Here is a 23,978-nt window from a genome sequence, read left to right on the forward strand (position 1 = left end):
AGAGATAGAAACATCAATGATGAGGGAAACATCGATTGGCTGCCTCCTGCATGTCCCCTGCTGGGGACTGAGCCCAAAACCCAGCATGTGCCCTGACGGGAATCAAACCAGGACCTCCTGGTGCATAGGTCACTGCTCAACCCCTGAGCCACATTGGCTGGGCCAGTAATGATGATTATTTAAAAATAAAATTAACAGGTTTTTTTTTTGCTTTCACTTAATATATATATTACTTTTTTCAAGTGGCTATTAAGTTGTTAGGTCACAAATATGTATTAGGTTGTTTGGCCTTACCTACTTAATAAACAAAATTGTTAAGTATTACTTATGGCCTAGGGATACTGTGAAAAAATTTCTGAGACTCTCAGAATGCCATGAACAGAGAACATTTGGGACCCTCTGTGCTAGGACCATCACTATTGGAATTGAGCATATTGAATGGCATTCATCCTCCTGACCTGGAGTCATCAAAATTATGTTCTGACTCACTGATCCTTTCTCCAACACTATTCCTGTCTTAACTCTTGATGATTTCAATCTATACATAGGTTCTCTCACGATGGCCTCTCATATCCTTGAACTTCTCTCTTCAAATGACCTTGCCCTCTCAATTGCTAATCCCCTCTGCAACCTTATTACCATGCCCTTCAGTGCTGACTCCAAAAAGCCTTTGAATCCTCCCTGTTCCCCATCCCCTCATTGACACCATCTTTTCACTGACACCCACCCACCTACCCTTGGCAAATCTTTTTTCCTCATTCTCAGTTTAAGTTCCATGATCAATCAATATAAACCCTCCCTTGCATATGTCCTCAACTTCCTAGCCCTTTACTCCTTTCATTATACTTGAACCCCTACCTACCCTGGTCAAATTTAACCCCTGCCTTCTCCGGGCCTGCACCTGCGCACCTGGACTATTGCAAGACCTGACTGCCTTCCCAACCTACTTCTGTGGCAGCTAGAGTGGCTTTATCCCTTAAGTCACTTTATCCTCTAAAACCCATCAATGGCTCATTGCCTTCAGAGTGCAGTCAAAACACATTCATGTGGTTTACAGGGGCCTTCACGCTCTGACTCCTACTTGCCTCTTCAACTTCCCCACCACCCCAGCCCATGCCAATCTGTACTTCACACTTTACAGTTTCTGGAAGGTCCCCTGTTCTCCCTCCCTCCTCTGCCTTTGCACATGTTGCTCCCTTTGTGGGGAGTGGCATTCCCTTGCTAAGTTGACTTAGTCTGTCCATCTTTACTGGGATGTCCTCTCTCTAGGAAACCTCCTGACTCCCTTCTTACGTTCTCCATCGAATGGCCCCAGGGGCAGTCCTGACCTGTACGGCAGGTGCCTGGTTACTGACCCGCCTCCCTCACTACACTAAAATCTTGTTGAAGGCAGGAAATGCATTTTGTTCATTGCTTACTCAACAGTGACTGACATTCAGAATGGACATTATAACTAATAGTTGAAGCACCCTAAATTTTGTGAACTATGGTGTTTATATATATATATATATATATATCTATATATATATATACACACACACACACATACATACCTGTCCATGGTCTTTTTTTACTCTGTAAAAACAGGTATTATGTTTAGAAGAATTAAGTCTTGGTAAACCAATTCTGCTTCCAACTCCCTTTCTTTTTTTTTTAATTTTTATCCTCACCCGAGGACATTTTTCCATTCTTGTTCAGATAGAGTGGGAGCGAGAGAGAGAGAGAGAGAGAGAGAGAGAGAGAGAGAGAGAGAGAGAGAAACATCGACGTGAAAGGGACACATCAAGTGGTTGCCACCTGCACAACCCAACCAGGGCCGGGGATAAACTACAACCAAGGTACATGCCCTTAGCGGGAACCGAACCCGGGTCTCTCTGGACCACAGGCCGATGTTCTACCGCCGAGCCAAACCAGCCAGGGCCCAACTCCCTTTCTAAATTTTTATAGGCTGTGCTCATTCTGCCTCTTTATTTGATCTTTCAGCATAATATGCTGAATACCTTATAACAATCAGCAGAATCGCCCTTTCCTATAAATAAGTCACACCAGTTACTGTGTGCATATCACCCAAAGGGACTCAAGTACAAACCTCTGTTCCTTAATGGTTTTATGCTCTTATTTCCTGTTTTTAGTATTTAAGAGACTAGATGTTGATGTTTCCAAGAAAAGTTTACTGCCAATACAGAGGTTAAAGGCTAGCAGAGCCATATCCTTACCCAGGGTTGTCCCTACAAGGGTCACCCATCTGAGTTTCATAGGCCGCTGGAGATGTCAGTAATGAAAGAAACTTCAAAAATGAATTTTAATAAAGTTCAGAAAAGAGGAATAAAGTGGAGTGCCCCAAAGCACTCTCTAAAATGTGGAAGTCCAGTGTGGCCATCTTAGTTGCCCTATCCAAAGATCAGAGGGCAGCTCCCCTTAGACCGGGAAAGATAGTCCTCATGAAAATAAATGGCAGTAGATGAATGAATGAATGAATGAGCGAACGAACGAATGAACGAACGAACAAATAAATGTGACTGGATAAAATTGAAATAAAAGGCTCTTCAAACATTGTGTAATATATGGTATATATGGGATAGCATAACCGAATATTCTAGAATGAGCAAAAATAAAACTTTGGCTAAATTGCTTGTGAAAGAATTCTAGAGTTTGTATATATTTAATTTATGTATTCGTTATCACTCTTTTTATCTTATTTTATCTAGAGAACAATGCGAATTGGAGGCTGCCTAATAGTTTACCCTAAAGTGCAGTTAATATCATCTTACTATATTCTATAAAGGTGTTGCCAAGGTCAGTTAGCTCAATATTGTATTTCTTCTTTGAGAAAATACATTAAAAAATAATACCTTTGACTGGACTAGGAGAGAATAGGGAAGAAAATTGAAATAGAAATACAGTGGTACATTTCCTGTAGAGTTCACAGGTTATGTTTCAGTTTGAAAATCGAATTTTGCCATTTCTTGTTAATGGAAATACTGCCATTTAGAAACATATTAAAAATCATAACTAATAAAGGTTTGCCACTGGTTTTCGGTGGCATCTAGGTAGATGATACCCTGATGATGAAGTGGGCAGCTGGTTGAGCCTTTTGAAATCACGCCAATTAGTATTGAATTATGACGTCTCAGAAAAGCAGGCAGCCTGGATTTGCCGGCTTAGTGACAAGAACACTGGAATTGAAGCGCGTTTTTAAAAGTCCATAAGATGGTAAAAACAAAAGGGCTCGGAAAAAAGAAACAAGTCATTTTAATAGTCTCTGAATTACTAGTAAACTAATCCCAGCTCTCCAAAATCAACTTTCGAATGAGTGGAGGTTGTTTCTTAAGTACTTGGAAACTCTTCAGGTGTTTTAGGTAAGGGAATAGGTGAAAAAATGTTGAGTCTTTGCACGGAGTTTCACTTCACGGTTGTGCATTACAACAATAAAGACTATTATTATAGCAATGTGGGATCTCCCGGAAAACCGAGGCGTAAAATGTTCCTTATGGGACAATTGTCTTGCTAGAAGACCTTCAATTAAAATTGTATTTAATCATATATAATGTGCAATTTTTTTTTTTTTTACATTAGTAGAAAATTGCTGTCGCATGTAACCCCAGTGCTACAAGATGGGATTCCAGCCCCTTCAATCCAGGGCGGGCATTCCCAGGACGGGAAAGGTGTCTGTGTCCTGCTGGAATCGACAACCAATCGCTTACACCCCAAGGTGCAGTGTTCATTCCCACCAACCTATATGGGCCGCGACTCCGTTGCTCCAACGTTGAAAAGTGTCAGGTTCATGTGTGCCCTTTTCTCCACTAGATGTCACTGTAAATCAATCGCTCGTGGAGGGGGACCCGGGTTTTGACGTCTGCACGGACAGCGCCAGGGTTCTAAGCATGGTCAGTCCCTGCACTTGCGTCCTCTCAAACCGGAGCGTCGAGAGCGGGGAGGAGGCAGCGGAGACTCGCTGAAGAAGAGCAGCACGCAGACCGAAGCCCAGACCCGAGCCAGAAGCGCGGAGGTCATGAGGTGCCCGGCGCGCTGCGCGTAGTGGAAGGATGGCCCGCGCCACGCTCCCCCCGCCCCCGTCAATGAGACGGTCACGTGCGGCGGCGGCCGGCGGCGTGAGAGGGGGCGGGGCATGGGAGGGGCGGGGCGGCCCAAGCCGAGCTAGGAGGCGCGGATCCCGACGTTCGGGGTCGCCCCAGGCAGGGAGCGGGAGCGTGCACCGCGCCGGCGTGAGCGTGATTGAGGCGGGGCCAGCCGCCCGCCGGCTGCGCGCGTAGAGCAGACCACCACCCGGAGTGGGTAGGGTGGGGGCGGAGTCAGGGATCTGGCCGAAGGGGGGGACGGGGCGGGGTTGCGGCGCGCGCGCCCGCCGAAGGGGAGGGGCGGGGCCCGTCGCGGAGCGCGCAGGGCCGGCCTCCGAGAGCGTGGGGCGAGCGTGGACCGAGCGTGGACCGTGGCTCGGCGCGGCGGTGTGACTCCTTCCCCGGCCCTCCTCCTGGCCCCGGCGAGGGCACTGTGCGGCGGCGGGGGCGCCGGGGCCCGCGAGGCCGGACGAGGCGGCCGTGCCGGGCATGGTGGTGTGGGGCAACGCGGAAGGTAAGCGACCCTCGGCCGGCCGCGGGGTGGGGGAAGGGCGGGACCGGACACGCGCAGCCCGCAGGCGCCGCAGCCCTGTCCGGTGGCGGCCGAGCGCGGACGGCTGAGGCGGGGTGGGGAAGGCGCCCCGGCCGGCACCGTGGCTGTCCTCTCGTGGCCTGGCGGCCCCGGGCGCCTCTAGCGCGGCGGCCGCCGGGTTATGTAACGGTGACCTCCCTTCCCCCTCCGCCATGGCGCGGCCGGCAGGGCCCCTCACAGGGCGGCCGGCGGAGGTGCAGCGCGGCGACTGGTGTCCGCGTCCCTGGGCTCCGCGCTCCCCGCGTCCACCGCTTCTTGCCGCGGACGCCTCCCGGCCCCGCTCCAGCCTCGCCGCAAACTCCCTCTCCTGCGCCGGCGCCTCGCCGGCCATTCAGCGCCGCGCCATTCATTCGTGCGCGCGTTCGGTCGCTGGTTCACGGAGCGGCGCAGGGAGTCTGCGGGGGCCGTGCGCGGTGTTCGCCGCCGCCTCTCCGCCGTGCCACCCGCGATATCCGTCTGTCAGACCACTCCCATTGGGTCCCGGGATCGGGGTCGGAATATGCGAACACAGCTTCTATGCACTTACTGGTCTTTCTTGTCTGTTGCCTTAGAATGCAGCGCACCTTTCCCCACCTGTCCGTGCAAGTACCCCCTCACACTTCCCTTCACTGTTAGAACAAGTAAACCCTCTGTACCCGGAAAGGGGCATTTCCTTGTGTAGGTAACTGCTCTTGCTACCTAAACGCCGCTTGTAAAGAAATACCTTAATGTATCACTCCTCAGTTGACTCTCCCTTATTAAGAAAAATATTATACATGGTGTAAGTCTACTCTTTCTGTCTTCCAGGTCTTCTCAGGTCACGTTCAGAGAAGTGGTTATCATTTAAGTAAAAAATAATGTGGACCAGCACATAACCATAAAAGGGCTTGTTTCTAACTTAAGGACTTTATACAACAGTTCTTAATTCTGATGTCTGCCTGGTCCCGCTGGCCTCTCCACTTTAGTCTTGGAGAAATGGCTATTTCCTCTTTAGGTAAGGCAGGACATACCTTAACTTGCTGCTTCCTGTGGCCTGCGCAGTAACCCTAGCTGTTGTGGTGCGGTCTACCTGCTTTTCCAAACTTCGTGTCTCTGCCTTCCCACATGACCTTGCCTTAACTGGTGCAAAAACTACTAGCGTGCCCCTCTCTCTACTTCCTGTGTTGGACTTTTCAAGCTTACTCAAAGTTCCTCTTTAATCCTCCATCTGTGATGATCTCCGTTCAATTCTTAGGCTATATATTTGCCACTTTTGATCATCATTTCATCTGCATCCTGTTTTTCTCTGACTTGTAGTCTCAAGGGCAGAGTCTGCCTTTTATCATAGAACTTTTAATCTATTTTATGGTTATTAAGATTTTTTTTTCCTCTGAAAAGGTGGGACTTATTCTTTTGGAATTAATTTCTATGACGTCTCAAGTAGAAAATAATTTTTCAAAATAATGTGTTTGAATATGTAAGACCACTCCATTTTCCCACTTCCAACTTCAACACTCACATTCTAAATAAGAGGAAGAAACCCTGTCCTCACCTGGAACAACCTAGTCACTAAATAATAATTCAAGAAGGTGCCCTGGCCGGTGTGGCTCAGTTGGATGGAATATCCTCCTGTACATGGAAAAGTTGAAGGTTTAATTCCTGATCAGGACACATACCAGAGGTTTTGGGTATGATTCCAGTTGGGGTGCATATGGGAGGCAACTGATTGATGTTTCTCTCTCCCTTTCTAAAATCAATTAAAAAAAAAACACATATCCTCAGGTGAGGATTAAAAATAATAATAATAATAATGTCAGGAAGGCTATATGTAATACATATCTGATAATCCTTTCTTTGATAGCTGCTGTAGTAGAAAGACAAGGACTCTGGTCTTGCATATAGATTTAAATTCTGATTCTGTCCGTTAGCTGTGTGACTTTGGGCAATTTAAGTTACTAATATCTCTGATATTTTTTTTTCTCATTGTAGAATGAAGACCTCATTCCCACCTTGGGTAGCTGATGGTTAAATGAATTTTTAAATGTAAGGCATCTAGTGATGGCCTGGTACACAGTCATACTCAGTAAATACATATTCCCTTTGGAATGTCTCTTTATCACAATTCACAATCTAGAATGAGTCAGGATGAGCTGGAAACAAAGCATTAGAAGAAAAATGTAATTAGAAGAGATGATAGGTACCTCTTCTTGTCTCCAAATGAATGAACAAGCCCTACACTAAAGAGCAGTAAAGCTCTTTTTTGCTTCTCAAGACTATATTAGTGTATGTGGCATACTGTATATCATAGAGTATGTTAAACAGCACATTTATAAATGAAGGGAATAACTTTTAACCTTTTTTACCCTCCTAGAATAGCACCTTTTGAAGCATTAACATGGATATTAAAAAGGAATCCCTGATTTTCAAACTTACATCAAGAATGGGGGATAAGGGAAGGAGGAAAAAAAATGTGTGTGTGTGTATATATAATATATAATATACACACACATACACACTGTTTAAAAATATTTTTTCTTTATTGATTTCAGAGAGCGAGGTAGGGAGAGGGAGAGAGAAATAGAAACATTAATGAGAACATCAATTGGCTGCCTCCTGCATGCGTCTCCCCCCAACCACCACCACCACTGGGGATTGGGCCCACAACCTGGGCATATGTCCTGACTGGGAATCGAACTGGCAACCTCTTGGTGCATGGGTGAATGCTCAACCACTGAACCACACCGGCTGGGCTATATATTTCTTAATATGTATATTTTTTAAATTGATTTTAGAGGGAGAGAAAGAAAAACGTTATCGGTATGCACTCCAACCAGGGATCAAACCCACAACCAGGGCATGTGCCCTGATCTGAAATTGAACCGGTGACTCTTTGGTATATGGGATGGCACTCAATCTACCCAGCCACATTGGCCCGGGGGAGAGGGAGAAGGAATATTAAAAAATGTCTTTTTTGCCCTGGCCGGTTTGGCTCAGCGGTTGGAGCGTTGGCCTGCGGACCAGAGAGTCCCGGGTTCTTTCTGCTAGGGGCACGTACCAAAAAAAAAAAAAAAAAAGTCTTTTTTATAAACCATTAGATTTTATGTTCTTCTCTTAATATCTATGTATAAACAGTTTCTCTTTCTTATACTGTCACAACAGTGCCTTTTTCCTCTGCTGTCCTATTTTTGCTCCTTTCCTCAGTGATCCCCACATACAGGGGTGATTTTTTTTTTTAAGTTTTTTTTTTTTCCTTTATTGATTTGAGAGAGAGAGGAAGTGAGAGGTAGAGAGAGATAGAAACATTGATGAGAGAAAACATTGACTGGCTACCTCCTGCATGCCCCCAACTGGGGATCGGGCCTACAACCTGGGCATGTGTCCTGACCGGGAATTGAACTGGTGACCTTCTGGTGCATGGGTTGACGCTCAACCGCTTTGTCACACCGGCCAGATTAAAGACATAAATCAGCCATGGCTGGTGTGGCTCAGAGGTTAGAGCATTGGCTCGCGGACCAGAGAGTCCTGGGTTTGGTTCCCACTGAGGGCATGTACCTTGGTTGCAGGTTGTCCCCGGCCCCAGTTAGTGTCGTGTGGTGGCAGCCACTCAATGTGTCTCTTTCATATACACCTTTCTCTCTCTCTTCCTCCATCTCCCTTCCATTTTATTTGAAGATAAATGCAAAAATGTACTTGGGTGAGGATTAAAAAAAAAAGACATAAATCAGTTTTCGCATACTTAAAATCCTCCTCATGTTTTCTGTAATCCTTAGAATTGAATCAAAACCCTTTTTCCTGATGGTGGTCTTGCCTTTACATCTTCTGTTTGCTGCTCAGATGTCATCACCTCAGATAGCCCTCCCCTGATCTGTATAACAGAAGCCACTTTCTTCTTCCGTCATATCTCATTCCTTCATTTTGCTTTATTTTTCTCCCAAGCATTTACTACTAGGCAAAGATACAATAGTCACTTATTTATTGATTTCCCCCATCAGCCTTCTTTGCTCCAACACCTTCCCTACTAGGAAGCAGAGACCTTGTATGACTTGTTCATGGCTCTATCCTCAGTGCTTAGAACTGTGCCTGACACATAGGTTCTCAGTAAAACTTATTAAATGAATTAATGGTATATAGTTGATTTAAACATTGGTTCTGGAGTCAGACGACTGAGGTCAGAAATTCTGGCTCCTGCCATTTACTGATTGTGTAGTCTTGGGCAAATTAATATCTTTTGGTAACTCAGTTTGCTCATCTGTAAGATGGGGATAATATCTACTTAGTAGGATTATGGTGAGTAATAATTGACTTACTATATTTGAAGTGATTAGCACAAGGTTATTGTTTTTATTATTTTTATTAATATTTTTGCTTTTATCTTCAGATAGTGCAGGAGAGAGAAACATCAATGTGAGAGAGACACATCGAGTGGTTGCCACCTACACAACCCCAACTGGGGCCAGGGACAAACTGCAACTGAGGTACGTGCTCTTAGTGGGAACCGAACCCGGACCTCTCTGGTCCACAGGCTGACGCTCTAACCACTGAGCAAACCAACTAGGGCTATTTATTTTTTAATTGAAAAAATTTTTTAATTTTTTAAAAAATGCCATAATTGTCACTGACTTTTTTTTTCTTTTCTCATATTTTAAATCTTTATTGTTGAGCTCTGGCCAGTTTTGCTCAGCGGTTAGAGCGTCGGCCAAGGGCATGTACCTCAGTTGTGGTTTGTCCCTGGGGTTGTGCGGGTGGCAACCAATTGATGTATCTCTCACATCAATGTCCCCCCCCCCCTTTATTCCCCCCTTCCCTCCACTCTGTCTGAAGATAAATGTAAAAATATCTTCAGGTGAAGAATTAAAAAAAAAAAAAAATCCTTATTTTTGAAAATTGACCCCCTCCTTTTATAGTTTTTTTTTTTTTTTTTTTTTCATCCTCACCTGAGGTTATTTTTCTATTTTTCATTAGATAGAATGGGAGGAAGGGAGAGAGAGAGAAACATAGATGTGAGAGAGACGTTAACTGGTTGCCTTCCATATGAACTGGACCAGGGCCGGGGACTGAACAGAAACCGAGGTATGTGCCCTTGACTGAAATTGAACCTGTGACTTATTGGTCCGTGGGCTGACGCTTTAATCACTGATCCAAACTGTCTAGGGGCTCCTTTTATAATTTTTAAAATCAATGTTTGAAATTATCTTGGAGTGTTTACTTAAGATTTTGTGTTTTTCCATGAAATAAAGGTGTAATATAATCAGTTGCATTTTGTATTTATTTTGCTGATTTTTTTTGGCTACCAAGATTATATTTATGAAACTCTTTTTTAAAATACATATATTTTGTGGATGTCTAGAATGGATTAAAAAATGAACTGCTGAGAATGGTGACCGGTTTTTGGTCTTAATGTGTAAGTCAGCCTTTTTATTCTTAGATCTGTTGAAGATGCTAAGAGTGATTATCTCAATAGCCGCCCACCAGAGTGGCTTTTATATATTTCCCTTTGAAGTTCCACTGGAGATAAAATTGTGGTGATGAAAGGACTTGCTGGAGGCTGAAGACGGAAAATCCTTGAAGGTCCAGTTGAAGTTATGAGTCTTGTAGTATTTGAGAAAGGACATATGTTTTATCATTTTCAGTGTGTTCAATTTCTGCCTTTCACTGTGGGTTCCCCCACCCCCAAATTGTATTTGGTTCTTAATTGGGGTTTATAGTAGCCCAGTTGTACTTTGTATCTTTTTCCTTTCCCTTTGTTTCATAGCCTGAATTTGTTTTTTCTCTAACATTTGAAGAAATAGGAAAGAATTGATGGGGACAAGCAACTTAATAACAAAAGATACTTTAAGCTACTGCACATTGAATTATCCTTAGAAATTAAGATTTTTGCCTATGGTAATTGCACATGTATAATGCTGGTTATTTTTACTTAGTCCACTTGCCTTTAGTAAAATCTCTCTTTGTAGGAGCATTGTTTTATTTCTACGTCTGACCTTCAGCCAACAGGATCCTAATCTTTGGGCCTTAAACTTTAAAAACAACTACAGAGCCCTGGCCAGTTTGGCTCAGTGGTTAGAGTGTTAGCCTGTGGATCAATGAGTCGCAGGTTCGATTCCAGTCTAGGGCACGTACCTCGATTGTGCGTTCCTGGCCCTGGTCGTGTCGTGCGGGAGGCAACCAGTTAATGTCTCTCTCACATCGATGTTTCTCTCCCTCCCTATTTCCCTCCCACTCTATTGGAAGATAAATAGAAAAAATTCTCGGGTGAGGATTAAAAACATAAATGAAAACAATGATAGAATACTGCTTCTTTGTGTAACATTTGTTCCAGAATTTCATAATTTCTAAATTATTATTTATTTATTGTATGTCAGAGTCTTTGCTAAGTTCATTGTCTTATATAATATTCACAACCACCACATAAAGTGGGCCCAGTTATAAAGAAATAGAAGATATTACTTGGCCAGGTCACACATCTAAGAAAGGAGCTAGGATTTCAGTCTACTTCCACCTCATTCCATTAACCGAAGGTGATAACCACTTTGCTATGATGCACATAACAACAAGGTTTCTGTTTGGAAACTTGCCAGTATGTTTTATCACATCATCTGTGTTGTTCCTCTTAACTACTGGCAGTTTCATCGTCGTTTGTGGCTAAGGGTGTTTTTGGTTTTGTTTTTTTAACTACTACAGTATTTACATGCCTATATAGTCTGTAAATATGAAACATTTTAATAGGTCATGATAGCAACATCATTTATATTTTTCTAATTCTTATTAAAATCATTAAAATGAGTCAAAGCAGTGTGTGTCCTGGTAGGTAAGCTTTGTAAATAGTTTGAAAACGTTTTGATTTTTTTTTCCCTGTTAATCCTCACCCAAATATATTTTTCCACTAGTGTTTAGACAGAGAGAGAGAGAGAGACATCAATTGGTTGCCTCCTGCACAACCCTGACCTGGTCCAAGGATCAGACCTGCAACCCAGGTACATGCTGTTGACTGGAAATTGAATCCTTGACTCTTTGGTTCTCGGGCCTACGCTCCAACCTCTAAGCCAAACTGCCCAGGGCTGTAAAGGTTTTGTATACAATGATATAATGCACCGCATTTAAGAATACATGTGTCTTTAAATTTGCTTAAGGCTGAAATTCACATAGCAAGTAAATATTTAACAAAAATAAACCATGTGTTTTTGCTGATGTGGAACAAATTTTTTTATCTTTGTTTTTAATAAATAAGGAGGGACACATGGTAGAACGTTTTTGGACCATAGTAAGCTTTAATGATTTTCAACATCTATTTGCAAGATTTAAAATTTGAAGAATATCTAAATTATGAATTGTTGACTTCTTGACACTTAAATAGATTCAGAATGCTGGTGCTAGATAGAACCTTACAGAATCTGTGGACTATGTCCTTATATTTTCCTGGAGGAAAATGAGACCCAGAATGTCATTTAATTGATAAAGAGAGGAAATAGGACTAGAACCTAAGAGTTTTTGTTTAAGACCATTTTCTTCTATAACAATAAACTGCCCCTTTTTGTTACCCAGGAAAAGGCTAGTGTATGCTTAGTATCTTATTCCTCAAGAGGGTAGAGAATTTTAAGAGTTTTTAAAATAAAATCATTGGCTTTAAAGTATAGAAAAGTTCTTGTCTTCTATAACGCGATTAGAAATTATGCTTTTGCCCTGACCAGTCTGGCTCAGCGGTTAGAGCATTGGCCCACGGACCGGAGAGTCCCGGGTTCGGTTCCCGCTAAGGGCATGTACCTTGGTTGCAGTTTGTCCCTGGCCTCGGTTAGGGTCGTGTGGGTGGCAGCCACTCGATGTGTCTCTCTCACATTGATGTTCCTCTCTCTCTTCCTCCCTTTCTACCTCCTGCTCTGTCTGAAGATAAATGCAAAAATGTCCTCAGGTGAGGATTAAAAAAAAAAAGAAATTACGCTTTTTTATATAGGCAGGTAGCTGTCTTATGCACATAGGATAGATTGGGGGGAGAGAGAAACATTGATTGGCTGCCTCCTGCATGCCCCCTACTGGAGATTGAGCCCAAAACCCAGGTATGCATCCTGAAGGGGAATTGAACTGGGACCTCTCAGTCCATGGTTTGATGATGCTCAGACCACTGGGCCACACCAGCCGGACATAGATTGAGAAACCTTTTTATTTATTTATTTATTTTATCCTCACCCGAGGACATTTTTCCATTTTTTTTTTTTTTTTTAATCCTCATCCGAGGACATTTTTCCATTTTTTGTACAGACAGAGTGGGAGTGAGAGAGAGGAAGAGAGAGAGAGGGAAACATCGATGTGAAAGGGAAACATCGAGTGGCTGCCACCCGCACGACCAACCAGGGCCGGGGACAAACTGCAACCGAGGTACATGCCCTTAGCGGGAACCGAACCCAGGTCTCTCCGGACCGCAGGCGGACGCTCTAACCGCTGAGCCAAACCGGCCAGGGCCATTTTTCCATTTTTTGTTCAGGTAGAGTAGGAGGGGGAGAGAGGAACAGAGAGAGAGAGAAACATCGACGTGAAGGGACACATCGAGTGGCTGCCACCCGCACGACTGACCAGAGCCGGGGACAAACTGCAACCGAGGCACATGCCCTAACCCGGGTCTCTCGGGACCGCAGGCCGACGCTCTAACCGCTGAGCCAAACCGGCCAGGAGAAACCTTTTTAAAGACCAGTCTAGTCTCTTGGCTTTATGCTTGAATTGAGAGAGAGAGAGAGAATCATTGATTGGTTGCCTCCTTCACACACCCCAACTGGGGATTGAACCCTGGGGGTCGAACCCACAACCTAGGTAGTGCCTTGACTGGGGATTGAACACACAGCCTTTGGATGTACAGGATGATGCTCTAACCAGCTGGGAAGCCCGGCCAGGGAAGATTCCTGTTCTTTTATTTTTACTTATTTAATTTTTTAATCCTCACCCAAGGATATTTTTACATTTATCTTCAGATAGAGTGGAACAGAGAGAGAGAAACATTGATGTGAGAGAGACACATCGATTGGTTACCACCCGCATAACCCCAACTGGGGCCAGGGACGAACCACAGCCGAGGTACATGTCCTTGGCTGGAATTGAACCCGGGACTCTTACGTCCACAGGCCGACACTAACCGCTGAGCCAAACTGGCCAGGGCTCCTTGTTCTTTTAAATGCTTTTCATCAAAGTTCTGAATTTTATTTTATAATAACTTCTATTTCTTGATGACTTACTGGCTTTTTATTTTTATTTTATTAATTTTCACCAGAGGATATTTTTCCATTGATTTTTAGATAGAGTGGAAGGGAGAGAGAGAGAGAAACATCAATGTGAGAGAGAGAAACATCAATGTGAGAGAGAGAAACATTGATTGGTTGTCTCCTGAATGACCGCCACTGGGGCCAGGGATTAAACCTGCAACGCAGGTATGTGCCCTTGACCAGGAATCAAACCCATGATCCTTTGGTCCACGGGCCAGTGCTCTAACTGCTGAGCCAAACTGGCCAGGGCTTAGCTCTTTATTTTAATCCGTTTAAAAATTTAAGCCAGATCTGATTTTTAAAAACATTTTAACAATTGTTCTTCATTATTTTTGAGAACATAACCAAAAAAGTCCTTTACTTTTTGTAATCCTTTATGTTTTAAAAAGTGCTTTCATTTGACTTTTTCTCATTTAATTCCCATAAGAGTCCGGAGATGAGGGGTCAGGCAGTGTATCCTGTTTTATAGCTGCAGTGCAATTCTGGCACTAGCTACCCAGAGTTAGGGCAGACATCACAGGTTAAGGGCACAGCCCATAAGACTCTCCTCACATCAGATACCAGCTGCATGGTCTAGGGCATCCAGGCCACCCACACTTCTGACCAACTGGTCACAAGTTTGGAAGTTCCCACTACCTCCTCAGGTTTCATAATTTGCTGGAATGACTCACAGAACTCAGGAACGTGCTGTATTTGCTGTTATGGTTTTACTGTGAAGGATACAAATCAGGACCTGCCATACCAAGAGATACATAGAGAAAAGCCTGGAAGGGTCCCATAGATGAAGTTTCTGTGTCCTCAGGACATCATTTTCCTGCCATATCCATACAGGATTACAGACCATGGAAGTTCATACAAGCCTAAATGTCCGGAGTTTTTATTGGAATTTTATTACATAGGCATGATTGAATCACTGGGCGCACAGTTGACTCCAACTCCCTTCTCTTCTGTGAGGTCAGGCTGCTGTGTGTCTCAAAGCCCCAACACTCATCACATGGTTGGCCTTTCTAGCATGGCCCACCTCATCCTGAAACGAGGGGCACACTGGTCTCAGTGACACACCATAGTTAACAGAAATATTCTTATCAGATGTGAGATTCCAGAGGTTTAGAGTCTTCCATCCAGGAACCAGGGACCAAAGTCAGCCAAATTCTTTATTAGGTAACAGTAACTGAAGTGAGAATAGACATTTGGCCAATCAGTTTGTGACAGTTGAAACTAGAACACATCTCTGTAGTAGTAGCCCAGTGATCTCTATTATACTAAAAATTGGAACAGGTTGCATTTGAATATATGTGTATAGAAAGATTGACTTCTGTTGAAATTTTATTTTTAATTGATATAAGGCTATTTAAAACCTTGGGCTGATGTTTGTATAAGCCAAATTATTTATGTAAATTGTGTTGTAGGTAGCGGTTGGTTATAAACTATATACTTTTTGGTATTTTAAAAGCTCAAGTTTGACTAAAAAGTTTAATTTTAGTATTTCTATTTGAAGTTGTAATTTTAGACTTGGGTTATTACTTGTTACTGTTAAATGAAAGGAACCTATGGAGTGAGATTTTTGTTGGTGAGGTGGAGGTATTGATAATGTATTTGTTAGGATTGTAAAATGTTTCAGTAACTTATTTGCCAAATTAATTGCCCTTTTGAATTTTCACACTTGAATTGAAGTAACTAGCTGTTCAAATTTATTGTGTTGCAGGTGTAGGTTAATGTTCTTTTGCATATTGTTTATATCCAACAGAAAATTTCTAATTGTCACTGAAAGATTATATTACATTCTCTTGGAACTCACTGAATGTTTCTCAGAAATAAAATATATTAGTTTTAAGTGCTAAATAAATAGAGTGCTAAATAAACTGTTACATTGAATAAGACTTCTAGTTCTAGTGTCTTTTGAACAATGTAGCATCTCCTTACAATGCTGTATTATCTTAAATAGTAGTGGGGTTTTGTTGTTGTTTTTAATGTATAATAGGGAGTTTTTGGCATGAGCAAGGGAAAAGAGGCCAGAAAGTAGTGACAGTTTCTTAAACATTCTACTTCCTTTATTTTCACTTGCAGTTAAATTTAATACTATAAGGATTTGTGAGAAGAGAGATTTGTTCAAGATGAAACTGAGCAGATCTAGAAAAGAGTGAATTTGACCATATATTTGAATTGCAGGTCTGCAGAGGGATTTGTTTTTAGTTGTGTGTGTGCAACTTATCTTGTGAGTTCAGCAATCTAAGGCGTGTGTGGATAGAATACATAAAGTGAGGTCTTCTGGGAAGACAGACTTAGAGATCTTAGTGTAGGTTAGCTCAAGAGCCAGAACCTCTCAGTATCTGCAACCAGCCCCATTTCCCATCATTTACAGACACAAATTTACACTTCCTTTCCTAACTTTTTGCAAAGTAAGGTTCAAGCTTCTTAGTGAGATTAGGGCCTTCTGTTACATTTCCTCATCTACCTTATTAGTTCATCTATCACTACCTCTGACTATGTGTCCTGAATACCAGTCAATTCCTTAATGTTGCCTAAACTTAATGTTTTTCTTTTGATTGTGAATTTTCCTTCTTCCTGAAATCCTCCTCTCATTCCCTTCTTACCCATTTTAATCCTACTCATTGTTCTCAGCTTAGACACATCTCCTCAGAGAAGCCTTCTTGGATCTCTTCCCCAACATGAGGTTCATCGCTGTTTTCTCTGCATCTACTGCATGTTGTCAGGGCCCCAATGTAGGCTCCTGTATTGTGGTTTTATGCAAATCTTACTTCTTTAATAGATAACTTTGCATTGTGGTTTATACTTACTTGACTCACCTGAAAACAGATTATAGTAAATGCTCAGTGAATATGGAGTAAACTTTTAGATCATACTTGGAATTGCGACGAGAGGGAAGAAAAGTCAGGACTGGAGAGATCTTGTCATCTGTAATCTAACTAGTGAATTGTATTTAGCCCTGTTGTGAATTCTTTCTATTTAGTGCAGTTTTTTTTTTTTATCCTCACCCGAGGATATTTTTCCATTTTTTGTACAGATAGAGTGGGAGGGAGAGAGAGGAAGGGAGAGAGAGAGAGAAACATCGACGTGAAGGGACACATCGAGTGGCTGCCACCCGCACGACCAACCAGGGCCGAGGACAAACTGCAACTGAGGTAGGTGCCCTTAGCGGAAACCGAACCCGGGTCTCTCCAGGCCTCAGGCCGACGCTCTAACCGCTGAGCCAAACTGGCCAGGGCTATTTAGTGCATTTTTTAGCAACATTCTTTCTATTCATATACTCTGTCTCATTACCTGTGAACTGTACTTATCTCTTTTCTCACCACTCTAGATACACTGTAGGCAAAATCTGTGGTTCTCCAAGTATGTACCTCAGACCAACAGCAGCAGCATATCCTGCAACTTTTGTAGAAATGCAGATTTGCGGCCCCACTCCAGACCTACTGGATGAGAAGCTTTGGGGTTGGGGCCCAGCACTCTTTGTCTCGACAGGCCCCTCTAAATGATTCTGATGCCTGCTCAATATGCAAACTGCTGCTGAGGACACATTCCCCTCTTCTTTGATACCAACTCCTTTATTCTCCAGCTAAGTTCTGTTCCTATTACTAAGCTTCTACAGCAGCCTTTGGAATTCTTTTTTTTTTTTTTAATTAATTTATTTTTTAAATCCTCATCCAGGGATATCTTTCCATTTATCTTCAGATAGAGTGAGAGGGAGAAAAAGAGGGAGAGAGAAACATTTATGTGTGAGAGAGAGACGGACAGACAGACACACATTGATTAGTTGCCTCCCACACAACCCCAACGAGGACCCTTGACCGGAATCAAACCTGCAACTCTTTGGTCCATGGGCCAGCGATCTAACTACTGAGCCAAACCTGCCAGGGTTGGAATTCTTGATTTACTGCAACGTTGAAGTTTTCTACCGATAATCATTTGATTATTGTGAGAATATACCACTCTTCCTTAGTGTAGATCACTCTTTTTTTGCTCCTCATTCTGGACTCTTTTTTTTTTTTTTAAATCATGGCTTCTCCAGAACATTATTTTTTACTTTGTATCTTGATCCCTAGTTTTGGGCATGCTGATTTTGAGGTGCATGTGGGACATCCTAGTGGAGATGTTTGTTTGGTAAGCATATGGATTAGAGGTCGGAGGTCAGGAAAATTGAGAGCAGCTGTTTAGAGGCCAGTTAGTTTTGCTGCTTTCTAAAAAACCTGAGAAGTCAGTTCTTTGTCTTTTCTTAAAACAGTAGCTTTGTGGGTTTTTTTCCCTCTTCCTTTCAATGGAAATCTGTAACTACAGGGAGAAAAATTAGGACGCTTCTTCCTTCACCTTGTATTCAAATGACTGATTTGGTTAAATCGATCATCTTTCTGTATTTTTGTTGTTATGACTAACCAAGAGAAAATTCTTTGTTATATTAAATTGTTTGGGATGAAAACTTTCCTTTTAATAAGATCATCCACAAATTAGGACATTAAAAATATTTGTTATGCATTTTCAGTTTTAATATATCCAAATCCTATTTTTTTTCTTAACACATCTTATTCTTCGTCTCTCTTTTTTATCTCTTTGTAGTTTAAGTATTGACTCTATGTCATAACATTAAAATGCTGAAATGTGCTTATATTCTTTAGGGTACAGGATAAACTGCTGTAACAGAATTCAGAGCAGTGATGCAAACAGCAAGTTTTTCTCTCCTGTAATAGTCTGGCAGTCCACAATGGATGAGCTTTTTTTTTTTTTAATCCTCACCCAAGGACATTTTTGCGTTCATCCTCAGACAGAATGAGAGGGAGAGAGGGAAGAACAGAGAGAGAGAAACATTGACGTGAGAGACACATCGAGTGGCTGCCACCCACACGACTCCAACCGGGGACAAACCGCAACTGAGGTACGTGCCCCCAGAGGGAACCGAACCCAGGACTCTCTGGTCCGCAGGCCGATGCTCCAACTACTGAGCCAAATTGGCCAGGGCTGAGCCTTTTTTTTTTAAGGTCCTTTAGGGTCCCAGATTTCTTGTTTGTTAAGCCCCATCCCCAGGATATTCTTTTCATTCTTGTGGTTGAAGCCAAATTACAAAAAGAAGTAAACAACTTTGTTGAAGAATATGGAACATGCCTGGCTGGTGTGGATTGCGCATCGTCCCATGGACTGAGAGGTCCCAGTTTGATTCCCAGTTAGGCCACATGCACAGGTTGTGGACTCCATCCTCAGTAGGGGGTGTGCAGGAGACAGCCGATCGATGTTTCTTTCTCATATTGCTGTTTCTCTCTCAAAAAAAATCAATAAAAACATTTAAAGTAAAAATATGAAACAGGTCCTGGCCATTGTGACTCAGTGGTTAGACCATCGGCCCTTGGACCAATGGGTCAGGGGTTTGATTCCTGGTCAAGGGTGTGTATCTGGGTTGCACGTTCCATCCCAGACCTGGTCAGCATCATGTAGGAGGCAACCAATTGATGTCTCTCTCTCACATCGATGTTTCTCTCTCTTGCGCTCTCCCTCTCCCCTTCCCTCTATTCTACTCTCTCTAAAAATCAGTGGAAAAAAATATCCTTGGGTGAGGATTAAGAAAAAGAATATGGGACAGGCCCTGGCCAGTGTAGTTAAGTGGTTGGAATGTTGGCCCGCACACTGAAGGGTCACGGGTTTGATTCCTAGTCAAGGACATGTACCCGGGTTGCAGGTTTGATTCCAGCCCTGGTCAAGGCAAGTGTGAGAGGCAATCAATCTATGTGTCTGTCTCTCTTCCTCCCCCTCCCACCCTCCCTTTCATTTTCTCTGAAAAAAAAAAAAAAATCAGTGGAAAAACATCCTCTGTTGAGGATTAACAACAACAACAAAAATATAGAATAGATTTTTGTATATATTACTCTGCTCATGGTCATTCCTAATTTTAAAGGAGCCTAGGAAATGTAGCCTTGAGTTGGCAACCTTGCTTCCTACTAAAAGGGGGTGGGAAAGGTGTTTTATTACTAAAAGAAAGGAAGAATGAATACTGGAGGACAGTTGTTCTGCCACCCCATGATTTGGGAGTTACAAGACTGTCACTTCTGATACCAAATTTGAGTATCCCCAAGACCGTCCTCTAGTTCAGTGATTAACTAGAAAGACTCAGAGCTCTTGAAAGTTGTTATGTTCACAATTATGATTTATTACATTAAAAGGTTAAAGAGTAAAACTAGTTAAGGGAAAGGATGCATGGGGTAAATAGGAGAATCCCATGTGTGGTGCTTGAGTTGTCCTTTCCCACTGAAGCCTGTCTGCTGTAGCAATAACTTCTGGTATGTGCCCTTGACTGGAATCAAAACCTGCGACCCTTGGTCCACAGGCCAGTGCTCTAACCGCTGAGCCAAACCAGCCAGGGCAGGGAGTAGTCTCTTTCCCAGATTTGTACTGCCAACTGAACATCCCAGTTATCCCTTCCCTGGAGTTTACAAATTACTCTCTAATCCCAACTGCCTGCGGAGTGTTTCCAATGTCAAAAGTCTTTTTCTCCTTTTTTTGTACAACCAGTCTCCAGAGCTTTTTCATCTTGCAAAACTGAAACTCTATACCCATTAAACAACTTCTTATTTCTTCCTCCCTCAGCCCCTAGCAACCACCGTTCTACTTTCTGTCTCTATGAATTTGACTACTCTATATACCTCATGTAAGTAAAATACAGCATTTATCTCTTTGTGGGTGGCTCATTTCACCTAGCATAATGTCCCCAAAGTTCATCCTTGTTGCAGAATCTGTCAGAATTTTCTTCCTTTTTAAGACTGAAAATACACTATTGTATGTATATACCACATTTTGCTTACCCATTCATCTGTCACTGGACACTTGGGTTACTTCCACCTTTTGGCTGTTGTGAATAATGCTGATATTAACATGGGTATACAAATTTCTAGACCCTGTTTCAATTTTGGGGGGTATATACCCAGAAGTGGAATTGCTGAGTCATATGGTAGTTCTGTGTTTACTTTTTTTGTGGAATTGTCATACTGATTTCCATACTGGCTGCACCATTTTACATTCCCACCAACAGTGCACAAGGGTTTTAGTTACTTCACTTCCTCCCCAATGCTTGATAATTTTTGTTTTCTTTATAGTAGCCATACTAATGGGTGTGAGGTGGCATCTCATTGTGGTTTCCATTTGCATCTCTCTAGTGATAAGTGATGTTGAGTATCTTCATGTGCTTATTGGCCTTATTGTGTATCATTAGAGATATGTCTATTCAGTTCTTATGTCAATTAAAAAAATTTTTTTTTTATCGTTGAGTTGTAGGAGTTCTTTATATATTCTGGATATTAATCCTTTATCAGATTGATGGTTTTCAACTGTTTGCTTCCATTTTGTGTGTGGCTTTTTTACTCAGTTGTTTGTGTCCTTTTGATGCACAAAAGTTTTAATTTTGATGTAGTTTAATTTGTCTGTTTTTCTTTTTATTGCTTATGCTTTTGATGTCATATCTGAGAAATCATTGTCAAACCCATGTCATGAAGCTTTTCTTCGAGGTGTTTTTTTCCTAAAAGTTTTATGTCTTAGTTCACATTTAGTAGGTCTTTGATCCATGAGTTACTTTTGTTGTTGTTGTTCAGATAGAGTGGGAGGGAGAGAGAGAGAGAGAGAAACATCGATGCGAAAAGGACACATCAAGTGGCTGCCACCCGCGTGACCCAACCAGGGCCGGGGACAAACCGCAGCCAAGGTACGTGCCCTTAGTGGGAACCAAACCCAGGTCTCTCTGGACTTCAGGCCAACGCTCTAACCGTTGTCAAACCGGCCAGGGCTTGAGTTACTTTTTGTATATTGTAGCTTGTAAGATACGAGTCTAACTTCATTATTTTACATATAGATATCCAGTTTCCCCAGCATTATTTGTTGAAAAAATTGCTTTCCCCCATTAAATGGTCATGGAGAAGTCCACACATGTCCCTGGGATGAAACATAGGTTAAGCCAATTATTTACCAGCTCCCTAATTGTTAGTAAGTACCTTAGCAGAAAATTAACTGCAAACTAAGGTAAAGAAAGAAGCAATGAAGAAGAAAAGAGATGTTGAGTAGCAGTGTGAGAGGGAGCCAAAGGTATACTTGTTTTATTTCAGCCTTGCCTAGTGATGGGCTGAGTGACCACAGGCTGTTTTCTTTGTACAGTGATACCTCGGTTCTCGAACGCCTCGGTTTTCGACCAAATGGAGATTCGAGAAACTTTTGTCTCGGAATCCGAACAAATATTTGGAACTCGAACTTCCGAGATGAGCCGAGTTGAGCCGAATGGCGTTCATTCGGCCCAGCGCGCCTTGCTTGCGTCATCAGTGTGAGTGCAGAGAGAGAGTCACGCTTTGTGGAGTCACGCTTTCCTATTGGTTTCATTGCTTCGGTTCTCGAACAATTCGGTTCTCGACCGTCCTCCTGGAACGAATTATGTTCGAGAACCGAGGTATCACTGTATTTGTGTCATATACGAGGGTAATTATACACTGTAATATGTACATTCATTTATTTATTGCATATTCATTAGTATAGTCCAATTCATTCAGCAACTATTTCTTTTTTTTTTAATCCTCACCCAAGGATATTTTTCCGTTCATCTCAGAAAGTGTGGAATGGAGGAAGGGAGGGAGGGAGGGAGGGAAACATCAATGTGAGAGAGACACATGGATTGGTTGCCTCCTGCATGACCCCCAACCAGGGCTGGGGCCAGAACTGCAACTGAGGTACATGCTCTTGACTGGACTAGAACCCGTGACTCTTTGGTCCATGGGCTGGCTGTCTGTCTAACTGCTGAGCCAAACCTGCCAGGGCCAGCAACTATTTCTTAAGTAACTATCAAATGAAGATAAACTCATACATGTATATACAACTAGAATAATGAGACTGAATAAAAGCCACTCTGAGTCAGTTTCATTACTTAATGGAATTTCGAATATGTAACCAGCAGATTAACACCGATGAATATGTATTTGGACGTTTTCTGAATATGTGGTGAGAATTTTGCTGGTGTGTTACAAGCTATTTGGAACCTTATAATGTTGAAAATTCTTTAGGAAATAGATGAAATACCACTTTTGCATGAATACGATTGCTCCTAATGATTAACATAATTCTGTGGGTAGATATCAATATCCACCAATAATCATAGTAAAAAAGACAGAATGATACTCTTTTACTCTTTTTAGTGGGATTTGACTAGCCTTTTAAAATGCAGATTGAAAGTCCAGAGTGAAATGTATACTCCAGCAAAAGATGAAATAAAGTTAAGGGAAAAGTATGCATTTTTTTTTTTCAATCCTCACTCAAGGACATTTTTCCATTTTTCGTTCAGATAGAGCGGGAGGGAGAGAGAGGAAGAGAGAGAGAGAGAGAAACATCAACATGAAAGGTACACATTGAGTGGCTGCCACCCGCACAACCCAACCAGGGCCGGGGACAAACCACAACCAAGGTACGTGCCCTTAGCGGGAACCGAACCTGGGTCTCTCTGGACTGCAGGCTGATGCTCTAACCGCTGAGCCAAACTGGCCAGGGCAGTATGCATGTTTTTTAATAAGCAGGCTTTTTATGAGGCTCATCATGACGTTTTGAACTTCCCTATTAAAAGAATGGGAGAGCCCTGGCTAGTTTGGCTCGGTGGTTAAAGTGTCATCCCGTGGACCAAAGAGTCATGGGTTTGATTCCCGTCAGGGTCACGTACCTCATTTTCGGTTCATCCCCAGTCCTGGTCAGGGTCAAGGGGAAGGCAGCCAGTCCGTGTGTCTCTCTCACATCGATGTCCCCCGCCTCCTTCCCACTCTATCTGAAGATAAATGGAAAAGTATCCTCCTGTGAGGATTAAGAAAAAGAGAATGGGAGAGTCAGGAAATCTTTTACATTGTAGGTATTCAGGGTCCTTGAGCTCATTATTGATAGAACTGTTGTTCCTTTGCCTTAAATTTGGCTTACCTGGCTGCGCTGTTGTATTATATGTTGACATTGGGTCCTGGCACAACTGTACTGACAGCCTCTGATTTGGTTGGTCTTTATAATTTCATTACTTGAGGACTAACAGATGAGTTTAGTTTATGAACCTTTCAAGGGCTGGAACATTTGCCTTTTGTCAAGTCATATATAGGAACACAG

The 23,978-nt window shown here is 42.6% G+C and overlaps 1 protein-coding gene across 7 annotated transcripts in view; it reads left to right on the forward strand.

The window, feature by feature from the left end:
- Window positions 1-4,390: 4,390 nt before the first annotated feature.
- REV1 (REV1 DNA directed polymerase) overlaps window positions 4,391-23,978 on the forward strand; it is a 112,675-nt gene continuing 93,087 nt past the window's right edge. For 2 of the 7 annotated variants that reach the window (XM_036281408.1, XM_036281407.1), the window contains exon 1: window positions 4,391-4,593. The gene's annotated coding sequence lies outside the window, so the exon portion shown is untranslated. Of the gene's footprint in view, window positions 4,594-6,647; window positions 6,673-10,109; window positions 10,198-20,495; window positions 20,521-23,978 lie in introns of those variants that run through there. The other 5 variants (XM_036281403.1, XM_036281398.1, XM_036281402.1 and 2 more) reach the window with 4 other exon arrangements.

This window comes from Molossus molossus, unplaced genomic scaffold (assembly GCF_014108415.1).
Source record: "Molossus molossus isolate mMolMol1 unplaced genomic scaffold, mMolMol1.p scaffold_m16_p_34, whole genome shotgun sequence".
Taxonomy (NCBI): Eukaryota; Metazoa; Chordata; class Mammalia; order Chiroptera; family Molossidae; genus Molossus; species Molossus molossus.